The 15,208-nt window shown below is 38.2% G+C and overlaps 1 long non-coding RNA gene across 2 annotated transcripts in view; it reads left to right on the top strand.

The window, feature by feature from the left end:
* LOC138918371 (uncharacterized) overlaps window positions 1–15,208 on the top strand; it is a 73,445-nt gene that overhangs the window by 54,598 nt on the left and 3,639 nt on the right. Inside the window, exons 2-3 of one of the 2 annotated variants that reach the window (XR_011427700.1) lie at window positions 1,420–1,507; window positions 5,430–6,031. This is a non-coding gene — a long non-coding RNA (uncharacterized lncRNA). Of the gene's footprint in view, window positions 1–1,419; window positions 1,508–5,429; window positions 6,032–15,208 lie in introns of those variants that run through there. The other variant, XR_011427699.1, reaches the window with a different exon arrangement.

Below are 15,208 nucleotides of genomic sequence, written 5' to 3'. Positions count from 1 at the left end.
GTGTGGCTCTCATCAAGGCCTGGAATGTCCCTCTCCTTCCCTTGACAGTATTCACATCCCTTAATTTGTCACTTCTTTCAGATTTCTGGTAAAAATCAGAGACTCAGAGAGGCCTTCCCTAATTTAGTCCATCTTTGCGACTCTGTTTCCCAATCCTGCTTCAGTTTTCTTTGAAGCACATGCCACTACCTGGCATTGTATTATAAACTTAGTACGTATTTTCTATCTCAACCACCTGAATATAAGAGGAGGACATTATTTTGCTCACTGATGTGTTCCAAGAATCTAGGATGATGTCTAGTATATTATTTGTGCTCATTAAATATTTATTGTTTCAATTAATGGACATGCCCTAATAGTAACCAATTAGGAAACAATTGCTTGTAGTCAGGGAAAACAGTGAAAAAAAATGCAAAGACTAGAATCTCCAGTTTGCTGAAAACAAAAGCAGGGCAACAAGGAATTTATTTGTTATGGGGATACACCCTCTGTCCAAGCAAACAGGAGGATCTCCATGACAGGAGCCTCCTCAGGACGACTGCGTCGAAGCTGCCTCTCTCTTTGAATCATTTCATTTATCTTTCTTTATGTCTCCTTCATCCACTCTGCTTTGTTCCCTGTGCTTTGTTAGTGTTGTTAAATTTGTATCACACTTGAAGGGTGTGTGTGTGTTTATGTGTGTATGTGTGGACACACGCTGCTTTTTACTGTCTTCTCTCTCAGTCTGTTTCTGTACCTAATGGTCCATATCCTTAAATGATTTTATGGAATGGCTTTTATAATCTCTTCCTCTTACTTTAAAATAGGTAAGTGAGCTGTTTTAGATTTCTCCCTCTTAAAGAAAATGTGTCTATTGTCTGTAACTGACATTTTTTTCCTATGTTGTTGCCAAATGTTCTTTAGTAGAAAAATGTTCTTCTCTTACTGCCTGATATTTTCTTCTGTTCCACATTCAGGGTCAGGAAATCTGGTATATGTCACTTGAATAAGTAATAAGGTATAGAATAGATTTTTTCCCAGCCCATGTGGTTTTGTGGTTCAGCAAACATCTCAATTTCAGTAAAAAATTATTATTCTTATTAAATATATTTACTTATATATTTATAAATAAAATACATATAACCTAACATTTATTTAGACCAGTTCTGATGCTGGAGACTATGTTATATAATCAAGAATCTAACCAATTTCCCTTATGAGGAAGCTATTCTAATTTACATTTACTTATGGAGAAAATACAATATACGATTAGATGAGTGAAAAAGAAGTAAAAAATACATCTCAAAGAAATCTGAACTGCACTTTACCTGAAGCTGTGGTATGAGAATTACAGAATCTGGTGGAGGGCAGATGTCCAAATTTAGGTCTCTCTCTCCTGGAGTATGCAGTCAGCCTCAACTCCTTGTTCTCTCATTTCAGCAGGAGCAAGTATGCAGCAAAGCCAAACACAGTGATGCTCACGTCCAAGCATCTCAGAAGGCCTCTAAAATGGGATGAGTGTTGGAAGGTAATTTTATCAAGTATAGCAGTTATTTGAAGCCCACACAATGGCCATAACACTTAAACAGCTTGAAAAGTAGTTACATGCAGTTATAAAGGGCACTATGGTCTTTCCTGATTTGAGAAGGACCAACTACACTCCTGTCTCTAAAGGAGAGTATATAGCAAACACATTCTGAGCTGTGGCTATTCTGTCGACAACCCATCTTGGGGATGGTGATCCAGAGCACTCTGTGTGTGCGCTCAGGCCTTACCACTGAGCTACAGTCCCGTGTACACTTTTTAATAAACAAGCCAAGGTTTGTTTCTGACCCTGTTGGATTACCCTGTTTTTCCCAGTGGCCTCATCTAGGGATAACAATAAGAAAGTTTTGGCCAGATCTCAGAAAGTATTTCTTTAACTGAGGTCTAAATTGGTTCAACCTCTAGGGGAAAAGGGAAAGATGTTGAGGCCTGGGTCTAAGCTGAAGAATAAGTTGGCCTTAAGCCTTGGATCAGAATATTAAATACAGCATATCTTGTAGATATTGTGGGTTCAGTTCCAGGCCACTGCAAAAAGGGAATATTGCAATAAAGCAAGTCACACAAAATTTTTGGTTTCCCAGTTTACATAAAAGTTATGTTTACACTATACTGTAGTCTATTAGGTGTGCCATAGCATTATGTCTAAAAAACAATGCACATACCTTAATTAAAAAATACTTTATTGCCAAAAATGCTAAACATCATCTGTGCCTTTAGCGAGTCATAATTTTTGGCTGGTGGAGGGTCTTGCCTTGATGTTGATGGCTGCTGACTGATCAGAGTGGTTGTTGCTGAAGGTTGGAGTGGCTGTGGCAATGTCTTAAAATAAGGCAACAGTGAGGTCTGCTGCATCTATTGACTCTTCCTTTCATGAACGATTTCTCTGTGGCATGCGATGCTGTTTAATAGTTTTACCCACAGTAGAATTTCTTTCAAAACTGAAGTCAATCCTCTCAAACCCTCCTGCTACTCCTTTATCAACTAAGTTTATGCAATATTCTAAATCCATTATTGTCCTTTCAATAGTCTTCACAGCATCTTCACCAAGAGTAGTTTCCATCATAAGGAACCACTTCCTTTGCTCATCCATAAGAAGCAACTCCTCATCCATGAAAGTTTTATCATGAAATTGCAGCAAATCAATCACATCTTTTGGCTCTACTTCTAATCCTAGTTCTCTTGATGTTTCTACCAGATCTGTAATTACTTCATCCACTGAAGTCTTGATGCCTCAAAGTCAACCATGAGGTTGGAATCAATTTCTTCTTCCAAACTCCTGTTGATGTTGATATTTTGACCTCTTCCCATGAATCTCTAATGTTCTTAATGGCATCTAGAATGGTGAATCCTTTCCAGAAGGGTTTCAATTTCCTTTGCCCAGATCCATCAGAGGAATCAAAATCTATGGCAGCTATAACCTTACAAAATATATATCTTAAATAATAAGACTTGAAGGTCAAAATTACTCCTTGATCCATGGGCTGCAGAATGGACGTTGTGTCAGCAGGCATGAAAAGATTAACCTTGTACATCTTGATCAGAGCTCTCGGGTGACCAAATGCATTGTCAATGAGCAGTAATATTTTGAAAGGAATTTTTTTTCTGGGAAGTAAATCTCAACAGTGGGCTTAAAATATTCAGTAAACCATCTTTTAAACAGATGTGCTGTCATCCAGGCTTTGTTGTTTCATTTATAGAGCACAGGCAGGGTAGATTTAGCATAATTCTTAAGGGCTCTAGGATTTTCAAAATGGTAAATGAGCATTGGCTTCAACTTAAAGTCACCAGTTGCATTAGCCCTAACAAGAGAGTAAGCCTGTCCTTTGAAGCTTTGAAGCCAGGCATTGACTTCTCTCTAGCTATGAATATATAAATAGAGGTAATGATAAAATCTTGTTTGAGTCTAAAGAGATCAGACAGAGAACTCTTCATAAGTTCTGGGTCTCATAATTTAAGAAGTACATGGGCAAATTGCAGTGAATTTTGAGGAAAACAACTTAGAGGGGCTTAGAAGTATGGAAAATGAGTAACAGAGGATGGAGCTGAGATATTGAAACTGGAGAACAAAAGACTATCAGAGGAAAGGAAGGGTGATGATTCAACAGAAGAAATCACTTTGTCCCATTTAATCATTTAATTGGAGGAGGAATACAATTTTCAGAGTTGGGAAGAGGAGACTTGGGGGAGTAATTATAACACAATAGATATTCTTTTAAAATCCTTTCTGGGTCATTTTAAACTCAGGATTCCCTGATTCCCATGGCATGAGGGATGCTTGGAGTCAATAAAATGTCCACAGGTCTGCCAGACTCTATTTTAATATGTATGACTAGAACCTATTTAGTGGACTGCACAGTTGGTGGGGGAAAAAAAGCTAGGAACCTACGTTATGAACTTGCTTTTCCTATATGTCTTTTTCTTTTCTGCTTCTATAGTCATTTGTCTAGGACCCAGTAAATTTCTGAGACCACGTATTTATATTTCATAAAGGGGAGTTGAAAGCAGACAGTAGAAGAGCCTAACATTTTTTTAAAGGTCCCTCCGTATCAAGTTCACTCATGAACAAGGACATTAGGCATTTAGCCTCTTTTGCAGCATATCCTGGCCTTTGAAGTGTGTTTTCAGTCATGTTGGAGTCACATGAGCTGATTGATTGCTAATGTATAAAAACAAGGACACAAAGGAAGAATTCTGCTATGTGTAAAGTTCCTTGATGGATTCCCCAAAAGATTAAGTCTATAAATCTAGTACCAACTCATGATCAATTAGCAACAATTGTTACGAATAATTATTAGGTATTTTTGACCAGGGTTGTTTTGCTGGTGTTGTTGAAATTTCGTTTTAGGCGTAATCATCTGCTCGACAATCTAACAATTGACCCCTTGGATTATATGTTAAGAATGTTTTTCTTTTCTTTCTTTTTCTTTTTTTTCCGGTGGAACTTATGTCAGTGTCATATTTCCTCCCTTTCCTTTACCCTCACATCTAATTCATCACAATTTCTGTTAGTTTGTCTCCAAAATAAGTCTCATGACCACTCACTTCTCTCTAGTTCAAGCTGTTATCTTTTCTCTCCTGGACCACTGTGATACTGTCCTAATTGGTTCATGTTTCCACCCTGGCCTCTGCAACCTGTTATCCATGCCACAGCCAGAGAGACTCTTCAAAAGAGAAAATCTGATCAGTCCCTACCCTTGAACACAGACTTTAATTAGCTTTCCAATAGACTTAGAATAGAATAAAATCTCCAAACTACAGTCTTTGATTTGACCCCTCTTAACTTCTCCAACATCATCTCATGATTCTATTAATCAAATACACACACAAACTCTTTCTGTCTCTCACACACACACATATGCACATATACACACAAATATACATTCTGTTGTGCAAAGGAGGCATACATTCCACTAACATAAGCACTGCAAATATAAAATAAGGTTTCACAAGCAATGGATAGTAGGGTGTACACTATCCTCTGTGCTCTCCTGATCCCACTGGGAGCTGTGTGTATTTGGACTATACCCCACTAGCCAGCATTTTAGCAGAGAGGGACCTGCTTCTGTAATGCTCTACACCAGGGGTCAGCAAACTTTTTCTTAAATATTTTATGTTTACAGGACATATAGTCTCTCTCACAATTACTCACTTCTGCTGTTCTGTGAAAGCACCCATATACAATACCTAAATGAATGCACATTTCTGTATTCCAATAATACTTCATATCCCCTGAAATTTAAATTTCATGTAACTTTCATGTGTCACAGAATGTGATTCTTATATTGATTTTAAATTTATATTAAAAAATCTAAAAATTCTTAGCTCACTGCCATACAAAACCAGGCAGCAGGCCAGATTTGGCCCATTAGTCATAGTTTGCTGAACCTAGCTCTATGCATTTACAGGGACAGGAAAGCAAGGACCATCCATTTGACTGTGGAACAATGGAAGCTTCTTGGTCCAGCAAGGAGAGGACCTCTATAAGTCAGCGCCTGGAATCAGCACCTGGAATCAGCTTGTTCTTCTGCTGACCTAACTGATCTGTTGGGCCAGCTTTCAGCTAAATTACAAAATGAGTATCCAAAACCCTTAGGTTTGCCTCTCTCTCTCTCTGTCTCAACACACACACACATAGACACACACACACACACACACACACACACACACACACACACACTCATGCATGCAAACCTTCCTTTCTCCACACAACAGTTCAGTAATATAACATTGGCCTTCTTTTAGTTCCTAGTTCACCTATTTATGATAAAAACTTGTTTCCTTGTTTCCTTTTTTTCTGTCAATCTTCTCTTCATTACCTAAATTAACTACTTGTGCTAGAATCCTAGTCTCAGGATTTACTTCTGAGGAGACCAACAAAGACTCAGGGGCAGGTACATTATGGCCTAACCACCATTTGTAACTGTTTAGATTAGCAAATTTTTCAAGTTTAAAACAACCAGTTAAACATTTTTTTTCCAATTAAACATTTTTGCATCTTAAATATTAATTCTGTCAGATGGGTGCTCTTTGTTATAATGGTTTCTTGAAGAGTATTATTCACTTTGTTCGGAAAGGTGAATTGTGCAAGTTTGTGAAACAGAAACATCAACAACAATTTAACACTTCAAAATGTCTGTAAATATCTCATCTACCTGAGATATTTTTTCATATTTCCTACCCCACCACTTTTTAGAAGAAAGTACAAAACATTGCTGCTTTACCTAATTCTGCTGTTTCCTTTTCATTGCTTATAATATTCTGGAAAAGATTAGATTGTGGGCAAGTATTCTGTTTTCCTTTACGCTAATTATGAAACTAAACTAGTACAGCTCCTCAGTTTAGTGTTCACGAATGAGCTCTGGTCAACACCTTAAAATAGTTTGTTTTATTTTCCTTATAAAACAAACAAACAAGAACTTTGAGTAGACTCAGATGAGTACTTGACAGTTTGGATTCAGTTTCCTCCTGTGTTCTGCAGCTCATTCATGTTCCACAGCAGCCAGTTTTATTTTCAGATATCAATGTTATTTTTAAAGCAGAAGTTTACTTTTTTATAGAATTCTGATGGCTTTACATGTTCTTAAAGGAATGACTTGTCTTTTGGGAATCTATTTATATTTAGCCCATTGAGTTTGTCACTTTACTGTCATATAAAAGCCTATTAGGCATAAAAAATGGTCAGAATACTTATATTTATGAAGAGGTTAAGACGCTTTTGTTTTTAGTGCCTCAAGATCACTTTTAAAATCTGCTTTTATTTTATTGCTTTTCTTTTTTAAAAAAATTATTTTATTGAGGCCATATTGGCTTATAACATTGTGTACATTTCAGGTCTACCTCTTGTATATTAATTTCTGTATAGGCTGCATCTTGCTCATTACCAATTGTCTAGGTTATATCAGTCACCATATATATGTGTCCCCTTACCCCTTTTGCCCTCCTCCCCATTCTTCCCCTCCGGCAACCATTAATCTGTTCTCCTTAGCTATGTGTTTGTTTATTTTCCACATATGATTGAATCATACGATGTTTATCTTTCTCTATCTGGCTTACTTCACTCAGCATAATAGCTTAGAGGTCTGTCCATGTTGTTGCAAATGGCACGATTTTGTCTTTTTTATGGCTGAGTAGTATTCTGCTGTTTATATATATATATATATATATATACACACACCACATCTTCTTTATCCATTTATTCATTGATGGGCACTTGGGTTGCTTCCAAGTCTTGGCTATTGCAAATAATGCTGTGATGAACATAGAGATCCATAAACCTCTGTGAATTGTTGATTTCTTGTTCTTTGGATAAATACCCAATAGTGGAATAGCTGGATTGTATGGTATTTCTATTTTTAATTTTTTGAGAAATCTCCATACTGTTTTCCATAGTGGCTGCACCAGTTTCCATTCCCACCAGCAGTGTATGAGGGTTCCCTTTTCTCCACATCCTCTTCAACATTTGTTATTTCTCGTCTTGTTAATTATAGCCATTCTTTATGTTTGATTTTTTTCCAAAGGTTGGCCCTGAGCTGACATCTGTTGCCAATCTTCTTTTTTTTCTTTTTCTTCTTCTCCCCAAAGCCTCCCAGTACATAGTTGTTTATTCTAGTTGTAGGTCCTTCTAGTTCTGCTATGTGGGATGCCAGCTCATAGTAGAACTAGAACAGTGCTAGGTCTGCCCCCAGGATCCAAACTGGTGAAACCTTGGGCTGCCAAAGTGGAGCGCATGAACTTACCTACTCAGCCAGGGGGTCGGCCCAATTATAGCCATTCTGATGGGTGTAAGGTGAAATTTCATTGTAGTTTTGATTTGCATTTTCTTAATAATCAGTGATGTTGAACATCTTTTCATGTACCTTTTGGCCATCTGTATATCTTCTTTGGAAAAATGTCTGTTCATATCCTCTGCCCATTTGTTGATCGTTTGTTTTTTTGTTATTGTGTTGTATGAGTTCTTTATATATTTTGACAATAGCCCCCTTGTTAGATATATGATTTGCAAATACTTTCTCCCAGTTGATTTTTTCTTCATTTAAGTTTATGGTTTCCTTTGCCTTGCAGAAGATTTTTAGTCTGATGTAGTCCTGTTTGTTTATTTTTTCTTTTCTTTCCCTTGTTTGAGTGGACGTGGTATTCAAAAAGATACTGCTAAGACCGATGTCAAAGAGCGTACTGTATATGTTTTCTTTTAGGAGTTTTATGGTTTCAGGTCTTACATTCAAATATTTAATGTATTTGAGTTGATTTTGTGTATGGTGCAAGAAAATGGTCTACTTTCATTCTTTTGCATGTGGCTGTCCAGTTTTCCCAACAGTATTTATTGAAGAGACTTTCCTTTCTCCAGTGTATGTTTTTGGCTCCTTTGTTGAAGATTAGTGTCCATAGATGTGTGGTTTTATTTCTTGGCTTTCAATTCTGTTCACTTGACTGTGTGTCTGTTATCCTGCCAGTGCAATGCTGTTTTAACTACTATACGTTTGTAGTATATTTTGAAGTCAGGGATTGTGATGCCTCCAGCTTTGTTCTTTTTTCTCAGGATTGCTTTGGCTATTCAGGATTTTTTGTTGTTGTTTTATATAAATTTTAGTGTTCTTTGTTCTATTTCCATGAAGAGTGTCATTAGGATTCTGACAGGGACTGTATTGAATCTGTAGATCTCTTTAGGTAATATGGAATTTTAACTATGTTTATTCTTCCAATCTACGAGCATGGGATATCTTTCCATGTCTTTATGTCTTGGATTTCTTTCAATAATGTCATAGTTTTCATTGTGTAGGTCTTTCACCTCTTTGGTTAAACTTATTCCTAGATATTTTATTCTTTTTGTTGGGATTTTATTTTTGACTTCTCTTCCTGCTGGTTAATTATTATTGTATAGAAATGCAACTGATTTTTGTATGTTGATTTTGTACCCTGCAACTTTGCTGTAGTTGTTGATTATTTCTAATAGTTTTTTGGTGGATTTTTTAGGATTTTCTTTATTTAGAATCATGTCGTATGCAAAGAGCAAGAAATTTACTTCTTGCATTCCAATTTGGGTTCTTTTTATTTCTTTTTCTTGCCTAATTGCTCTGCCCAAAACTTCCAGTACTGTGTTGAATAAGAGTGGCGAGAGTGGGCACCTTTGTCTTGTTCCTGTTGTCAGAGGAATGGCTTTCAGTTTTTCACTGTTAAATATGATATTGGCTGTCGGTTTGTCATATATGGCCTTTATGATGTTGAGGAACATTCCTTCTGTACCCATTTTATTGAGAGTTTTTATCATAAATAGGTGTTGGATCTTGTTGAATGCTTTCTCTGCCTCTATTGAGAGGATCATGTGATTTTTACTCTTCATTTTGTTAATGTGGTGTATCACATTGATTGATTTGCAGATGTTGAACCATTCCTGCATCCCTGTAATAAATCCCACTTGATTGTGGTTTATGATCCTTTTACTGACTTGTATTCGATTTGTGAATATTTTGTTGAGGATTTTTGCATTGATATTCATCAGCAGTGTTGGCCTATAATTTTCCTTTTTTGTATTGTCCTTTCTGCTTTTGGTATCAGGATAATGTTGCCCTCATAGAAGGAGTTAATAAGCTTCCTGTCTTCTTCAATTTTCTGGAATATTTTGAGGAAGATATGTATTAGGTCTTCTTTGAACGTTTGGTAGAATTCACCAGGGAAGCTGTCTGGCCCTGGATTTTTATTTTTGGGGAGGTATTTTATTACTGTTTCAGTCTCCTTAGTGGTGATTGATCTATTCAAATTCTGTATTTTGTCTTGATTAAGTTTTGGGAGATTTTATGATTTTAAGAATTTTGTTCTAGGTTATCCAATTTTTTGGTATATGGCTTCTCATAGTATGTTCTCTTATAATCCTTTGTATTTCGGTGGTATCAATTGTAATTTCTCCTTTTTCATTTCTGGTTTCATTTATTCAAATCTTCTTTATTTTTATCTGAGTGTGTCTGGCTAAGTGCTTTTCTTTTCTTTTTTCTTTTTTAAAGATTTTATTTTTTTCCCTTTTTCTCCCCAAAGCCCCCTGGTACGTAGTTGTATATTCTTAGTTGTGGGTCCTTCTAGTTGTGGCATGTGGGATGCTGCCTCAGCGTGGCTCGATGAGCAATACCCTGTCCGCGCCCAGGATTCAAACTGACGAAACACTGGGCTGCCTGCTGCGGAGCGCGTGAACTTAACCACTCGGCCACAGGGCCGGCCCCCAGTGTTTTTCAGTTTTGTTTATCTCTCAAAGAACTAGCTCTTAGTTTCATTCATCCTCTCTACTTTTTAAAAATTTTGTCTCTACTTAATTTATTTGTGCTCTGATACTTATTATTTCCCTCCTTCTACTGACTTTGGGCTTTGTTTGTTCTTCTTCTTCTAGTTCTTTTAGCTGTAGTTTAAGATTACTTATTTGAGTTTTTTTTGTGATAGGTCTGTATTGCTATAAATTTCCCTCTTAGTACCACTTTCTCTTCATCCCGTAAGAGTTGGTATGTTGTGTTATCATTTCCATTTGTCTCTAGGTATTTTTTGATTTTTCCTTTGATTTCTTCATTGATTCAGTGGTTGTTCAGTAGCATGTTGTCTAGTCTCCACATATTTGTGACTTTCCCATCTTGTTTTTGCAGTTGATTTCTAGTTTCATAGCATTGTAGTTGGAAAAGATGCTTGATACAATTTCAGTTTTCTTAAATTTATTGAGGCTTGCCTTGTTTTCCAAAGTATGGTCTGTCTTTGAGAATGGTCCATGTGCACTTGAGAAGAATGTGTATTCTGCTGTATTTGGAAGGAATGTTCTCTATATATTCATTAAGTCCACCTGGTCTAGTGTTTCATTTAAGGCTACTGTTTCCTTGTTGACTTTCTATCTTGATGATCTATCCATTGATGTTCTTGGGGTGTTGAGGTCCCCTATTATTATTGTATTGCTGTCAATTTCTCCTGTTAGGTCTGTAATAGTTGCTTTATAGACTTTGGTTCTCCTGTGTTAAGTGCATATGCATTCATAAGTGTTATATCTTCTTGGTGGAATGTCCCTTTTATCATTATTTACTGCTCCTCTGAGTCTCTCATTATCTTTTTTACCTTGAATTCTGCTTTGTCTGATACAACTATGGCAACACCTGCTTTCTTTTGCTTGCCATTTGCTTGGAGGGTCATCATCTGCCCCTTCACTCTGAGTTTCTGTTTGTCCTTAGAGCTATGTTTCTTGCAGGCAGCATATTTTTGGGTCTTGTTTTTAACTCTATCCAACTGCCCTGTGTCTTTTGATTAGTGAATCCTATCCATTTACATTTAGAGTGATTATTGATATATAAGGGCTTAATACCACCATTTTATCTTTTGTTTTCTGGTTGTTCTATAATATATATTTTCTTTTTCCTTGTGTTTTTGACTTCCACTTCAGTTTGGTGGTTTTCTGTAATCTTTTTCTTAGTTTTCTCTTTATTTATAATTTGTGACTCTGCTCTTATTTTTTGTTTTGTGATTACCATGTAGTCTGTATAAAAGATCTCATAGATGAGATAGTCCTTTTCTGAAAGCCTCTTATCTCCATTAACCTATGCAGATTCCATTTTCTCTTCCCATTTTATGAGTTTATTATCGCAGATTATTCTTTTCTGTGTTGTGAGTTTGTGACCAAATTGATGTGATTATAGTTAATTTTGATGTCTTCTTACCCTTTATCCATTATATTATAATTGTTTACTATCCTATTCTGATATAGAACTGCAATTGTCTGATTCTGTCTGTATGTTTATTTCCTTGCTCAAAGCTTTTACACTTGTGCCTTTTTGTTTTTTGGTGGATAGAGTATTCTTGGCTGATAGTGTTTGTCTTTCAGTATTTTAAATATATCATTACACTCTCTCTTAGCCTGTAAGGTTTCTGCTGAGAAGTCTACTGAAAGCCTCATGAGGGTTCCTTTGTAGACTATTATCTTCCCTCAGGTTGCCCTTAATGTTCTTTCTTTGTCATTGACTTTTGATAGTTTTAATATTATATGCTTTGGAGAAGATCTTTTTGCATTGACGTAATTAGGAATTCTATTAGCCTCATGTACTTGCATGTCCAGTTTTTTTCCCCAGGTTTGGGAAGTTCTACGCTATTATTTCTTTGAATAAACTCTCTGCTCCTTTCTCCCTCTCTTCTCCTTCTTGAATACCTATTATCCTTATGTTACTTTTCCTAATTGTGTCAGGCATTTCTTGTAGAATTTCTTCATTTTTTAAAAAAAGCTTAGTTCTGGTGCTGGCCTGTTGGTACAACACTTAAGTTTGTATGTTCTGCTTTGGCAGCTCAGGGTTTGCCAGTTCAGATCCTAGGTGCAGACCTATGAACTGCTTGTCAAGCCATACTGTGGCAGGCGTCCCACATATAAAGTAGAGGAAGATGGGCACAGATGTTAGCTCAGGGCCAGTCTTCCTCAGCAAAAAAGAGGAATATTGGTGGCAGATGTTAACTCAGGGCTAATCTTTCTCAAAAAACATCTTAGTCCTCTCTTCTCCTCCACCTCAATCATTTCTAGATTTCTATCTTCAAACTCACTAATTCTCTCTTCAATATGGTCTGCTCTGTTTTTAATGCTTTCTACTTTACTTTTCACCTCATTAATTGTGTTCTTTATCTCCTCAGTGTTTCTGTTTTTTTTCTTAGAGTTTCAGTGTTTTTGGTAAAGTCGTCCTTCTGTTTGTTAATTTTATTCCTGTGCTTGTTGAACTGTCTTTCTGAGTTTTCTTGTAACTTGTTGGGTTTCTTCATGACAGCTGTTTTGAATTCTCTGTCAGTTAGATTGTAGTCTTCTGTGACTTCAGGTTTGGTTTCTGGAGAGTTGTCATTCTCCTGTTCTCTTGTGTTACTGTAGTTATTCATGGTACTTGATGAATTGATCCTCTGCCAGTGCATTTGTGGTAGTAAACACCTTTCTTATTTGGGTACGGCTTTGGTTATTTTGCTTCTAAAATGCTTCTGGTTACATTTGAGGGCCTACACATTCCACCTTCCACTGCCTCTGTTAGAGGCATTGTCAATGTCATCCTTGTGCCACTTGTGCTCTAAGGTTGCTGGTCCCTTGCTGCTTTCAATGTCTCTGCAGACTTAGATGTTGCCACTGGGGTCACCAGGCTGCGAGCACATCTGCTGCTTCTGGGGTTGCCTGGGTCTTGTGTTCCCCCGCTGGCTTTCTTGGGCTAAGGTGCTGCTGCCATGTGTACCTCCTGTGCTGCTCCTCCTGGGTTATCTGGGCATGCTGGTCACACCACTGCCAGGTGTGCTGGTCTTACAGGTGTCCATATTGCTGTTGGGGGTCTGGGTTCTTGTATGCAGCTCCTGTTACTGGTAGAGCTGATGTTGGGAATGCCACCACTGGGGGCTGGGTCTCAGGTCCCACTGTGGTTCCTCGAGCCTTAGTTAACAGGTGCCACCTGCCACTGCTGGGGGAGGGGCTGGGGCTAAGCCGCAAGTGTTGCAGCTGGTTGTATAGACTGATGTGCACCAGTGTGATTTTTGAGACTTTAGTTCAGGGCAGCCTGCTTCTGTCAGGGAAATCCATGTTTCGATTTCTGTCCCCACTACTGGAAAGACTGGTTCCACTGCTAGGGGAGGAGGAAGAGTCTGGGTTGCCAACACCACTCTGTGTCCTGAAGCCTCAGGATGTGTGCACCACCTGCTACCCCTGAGGGAGCAGGGGCCTAGCCCCAAGTAAGTGTTGCCATTGTTCATGCAGCTCTGGTTTCTGGCATGCTCAGTGTGCTTTGAAACGTCAGGTCAGGGCACCTTGCCCCTGCCAGAGAAATTCTTGCCTTGGATGTTTTCTCCACTTCTGGAAAGACCAGCACCACGGCTGGGGGAGGAGGTGGAAGGTGGATTGCTGGCTCTCTTCTGTGTCCTGAAGCCTCAGGATTCTTATGCCACCCACCACCACTGAGGGCATAGGGTCTACAGCCTCTGGTTGCTGGAGGTGGCATGTGCTGGTGTGCTCTAAAACCTCAGATCAAGGCATCTCACCCCCACTGGAGAAATTCATGTTTAGGATGCTTTCCACACTCTTAGAAAGACTGGTGCCACTGCTGAGGGAAGGGGATGGGGTGGGTCACCAGCTCAGTTCTGTGTTCTGAATGCTCAGAACACGTGTGCTACCTGCCACCACTTGGTAGGTGGCAGGGTCAAAGTCATGAGTGCCATGTTTGCCTGCAGCTTGTGTTTGCTGGTGTGCACAGAGTGTGAGTATCCACATTTGGATTGCCACTGCCAGAAGAGGTGAGGGGTCTGCTACCCTAGTTCCACTGTCTCCTGAAGGTTCAGTCCACCCACCTTCAGATATATAGATGCATGGATCACTTAGACATTCTGGTGTGCTGTGCAGGGAGTCCTTTGTTGGTCACTGAATGTCTGACTGGTTGTAACTTGGAGGGGAGAGACAAAGGGAATGACTCACTCTGTCATGATGCTGACATAACTCTCCCAGAATATATATATTTTAAAATATAAAAAATGCTTCTCGACTCACTCCTGTTAAATTCTGTAGTTTAATACTTAAGTTCAAGTATCTGGCACAGCACTATCCACCCAGTGATAAATACATGAAAAACTATAGAATATATTGGAGTATTTGAGGAAGTCATTTGTTTTAAAACTAATTCAGCCTGACCTTGTTTTCCCAAAATGGCCTGATGTGGCCAATTGAGCATGCATTGCATATCTATTTTAAATATTTACTGTGTCCCAAAGACAAGAAAAATGCCCTTAAAGATAAGAATATAACTTCCCCCACATTTGTATTTCTTTAATGATAAGTATCTCTCCCTAAACTAAGAATTAATTTTTGACCTGCTGCGCTCACTTTGTGACCACCCACCTTGTGACCACAGACCTGCTGTGTTCACTGGATTGCTGTGCCGGCAAAGAAATCTCATGACTATTGTAAAAGGGACATTCCTATCATATGTGATAAAGGCTCTTTGATGGTATATAACTGCACTGTACACCCTACTTCTTTGGAGTGCTCCCTTCCTTTGTGAAAGGACATTCTGGGACATATGGTCCTCAGAGTTGGCTCAAAGTAAACTCACCCCAATTTTGATTTATAGATTGGTTACAGATTATTTGCATTGACACCACTGAAAGTTAGAAGCTTGCTTCCTAATCATAATTCTGGCAAAGACTTAGTGTCAAGAAAATTCTCTATTGTGCC

This window comes from Equus caballus, chromosome 1 (assembly GCF_041296265.1).
Source record: "Equus caballus isolate H_3958 breed thoroughbred chromosome 1, TB-T2T, whole genome shotgun sequence".
In the NCBI taxonomy this organism is placed as follows: domain Eukaryota; kingdom Metazoa; phylum Chordata; class Mammalia; order Perissodactyla; family Equidae; genus Equus; species Equus caballus.
This window is presented reverse-complemented; position numbering and strand designations above follow the sequence as displayed.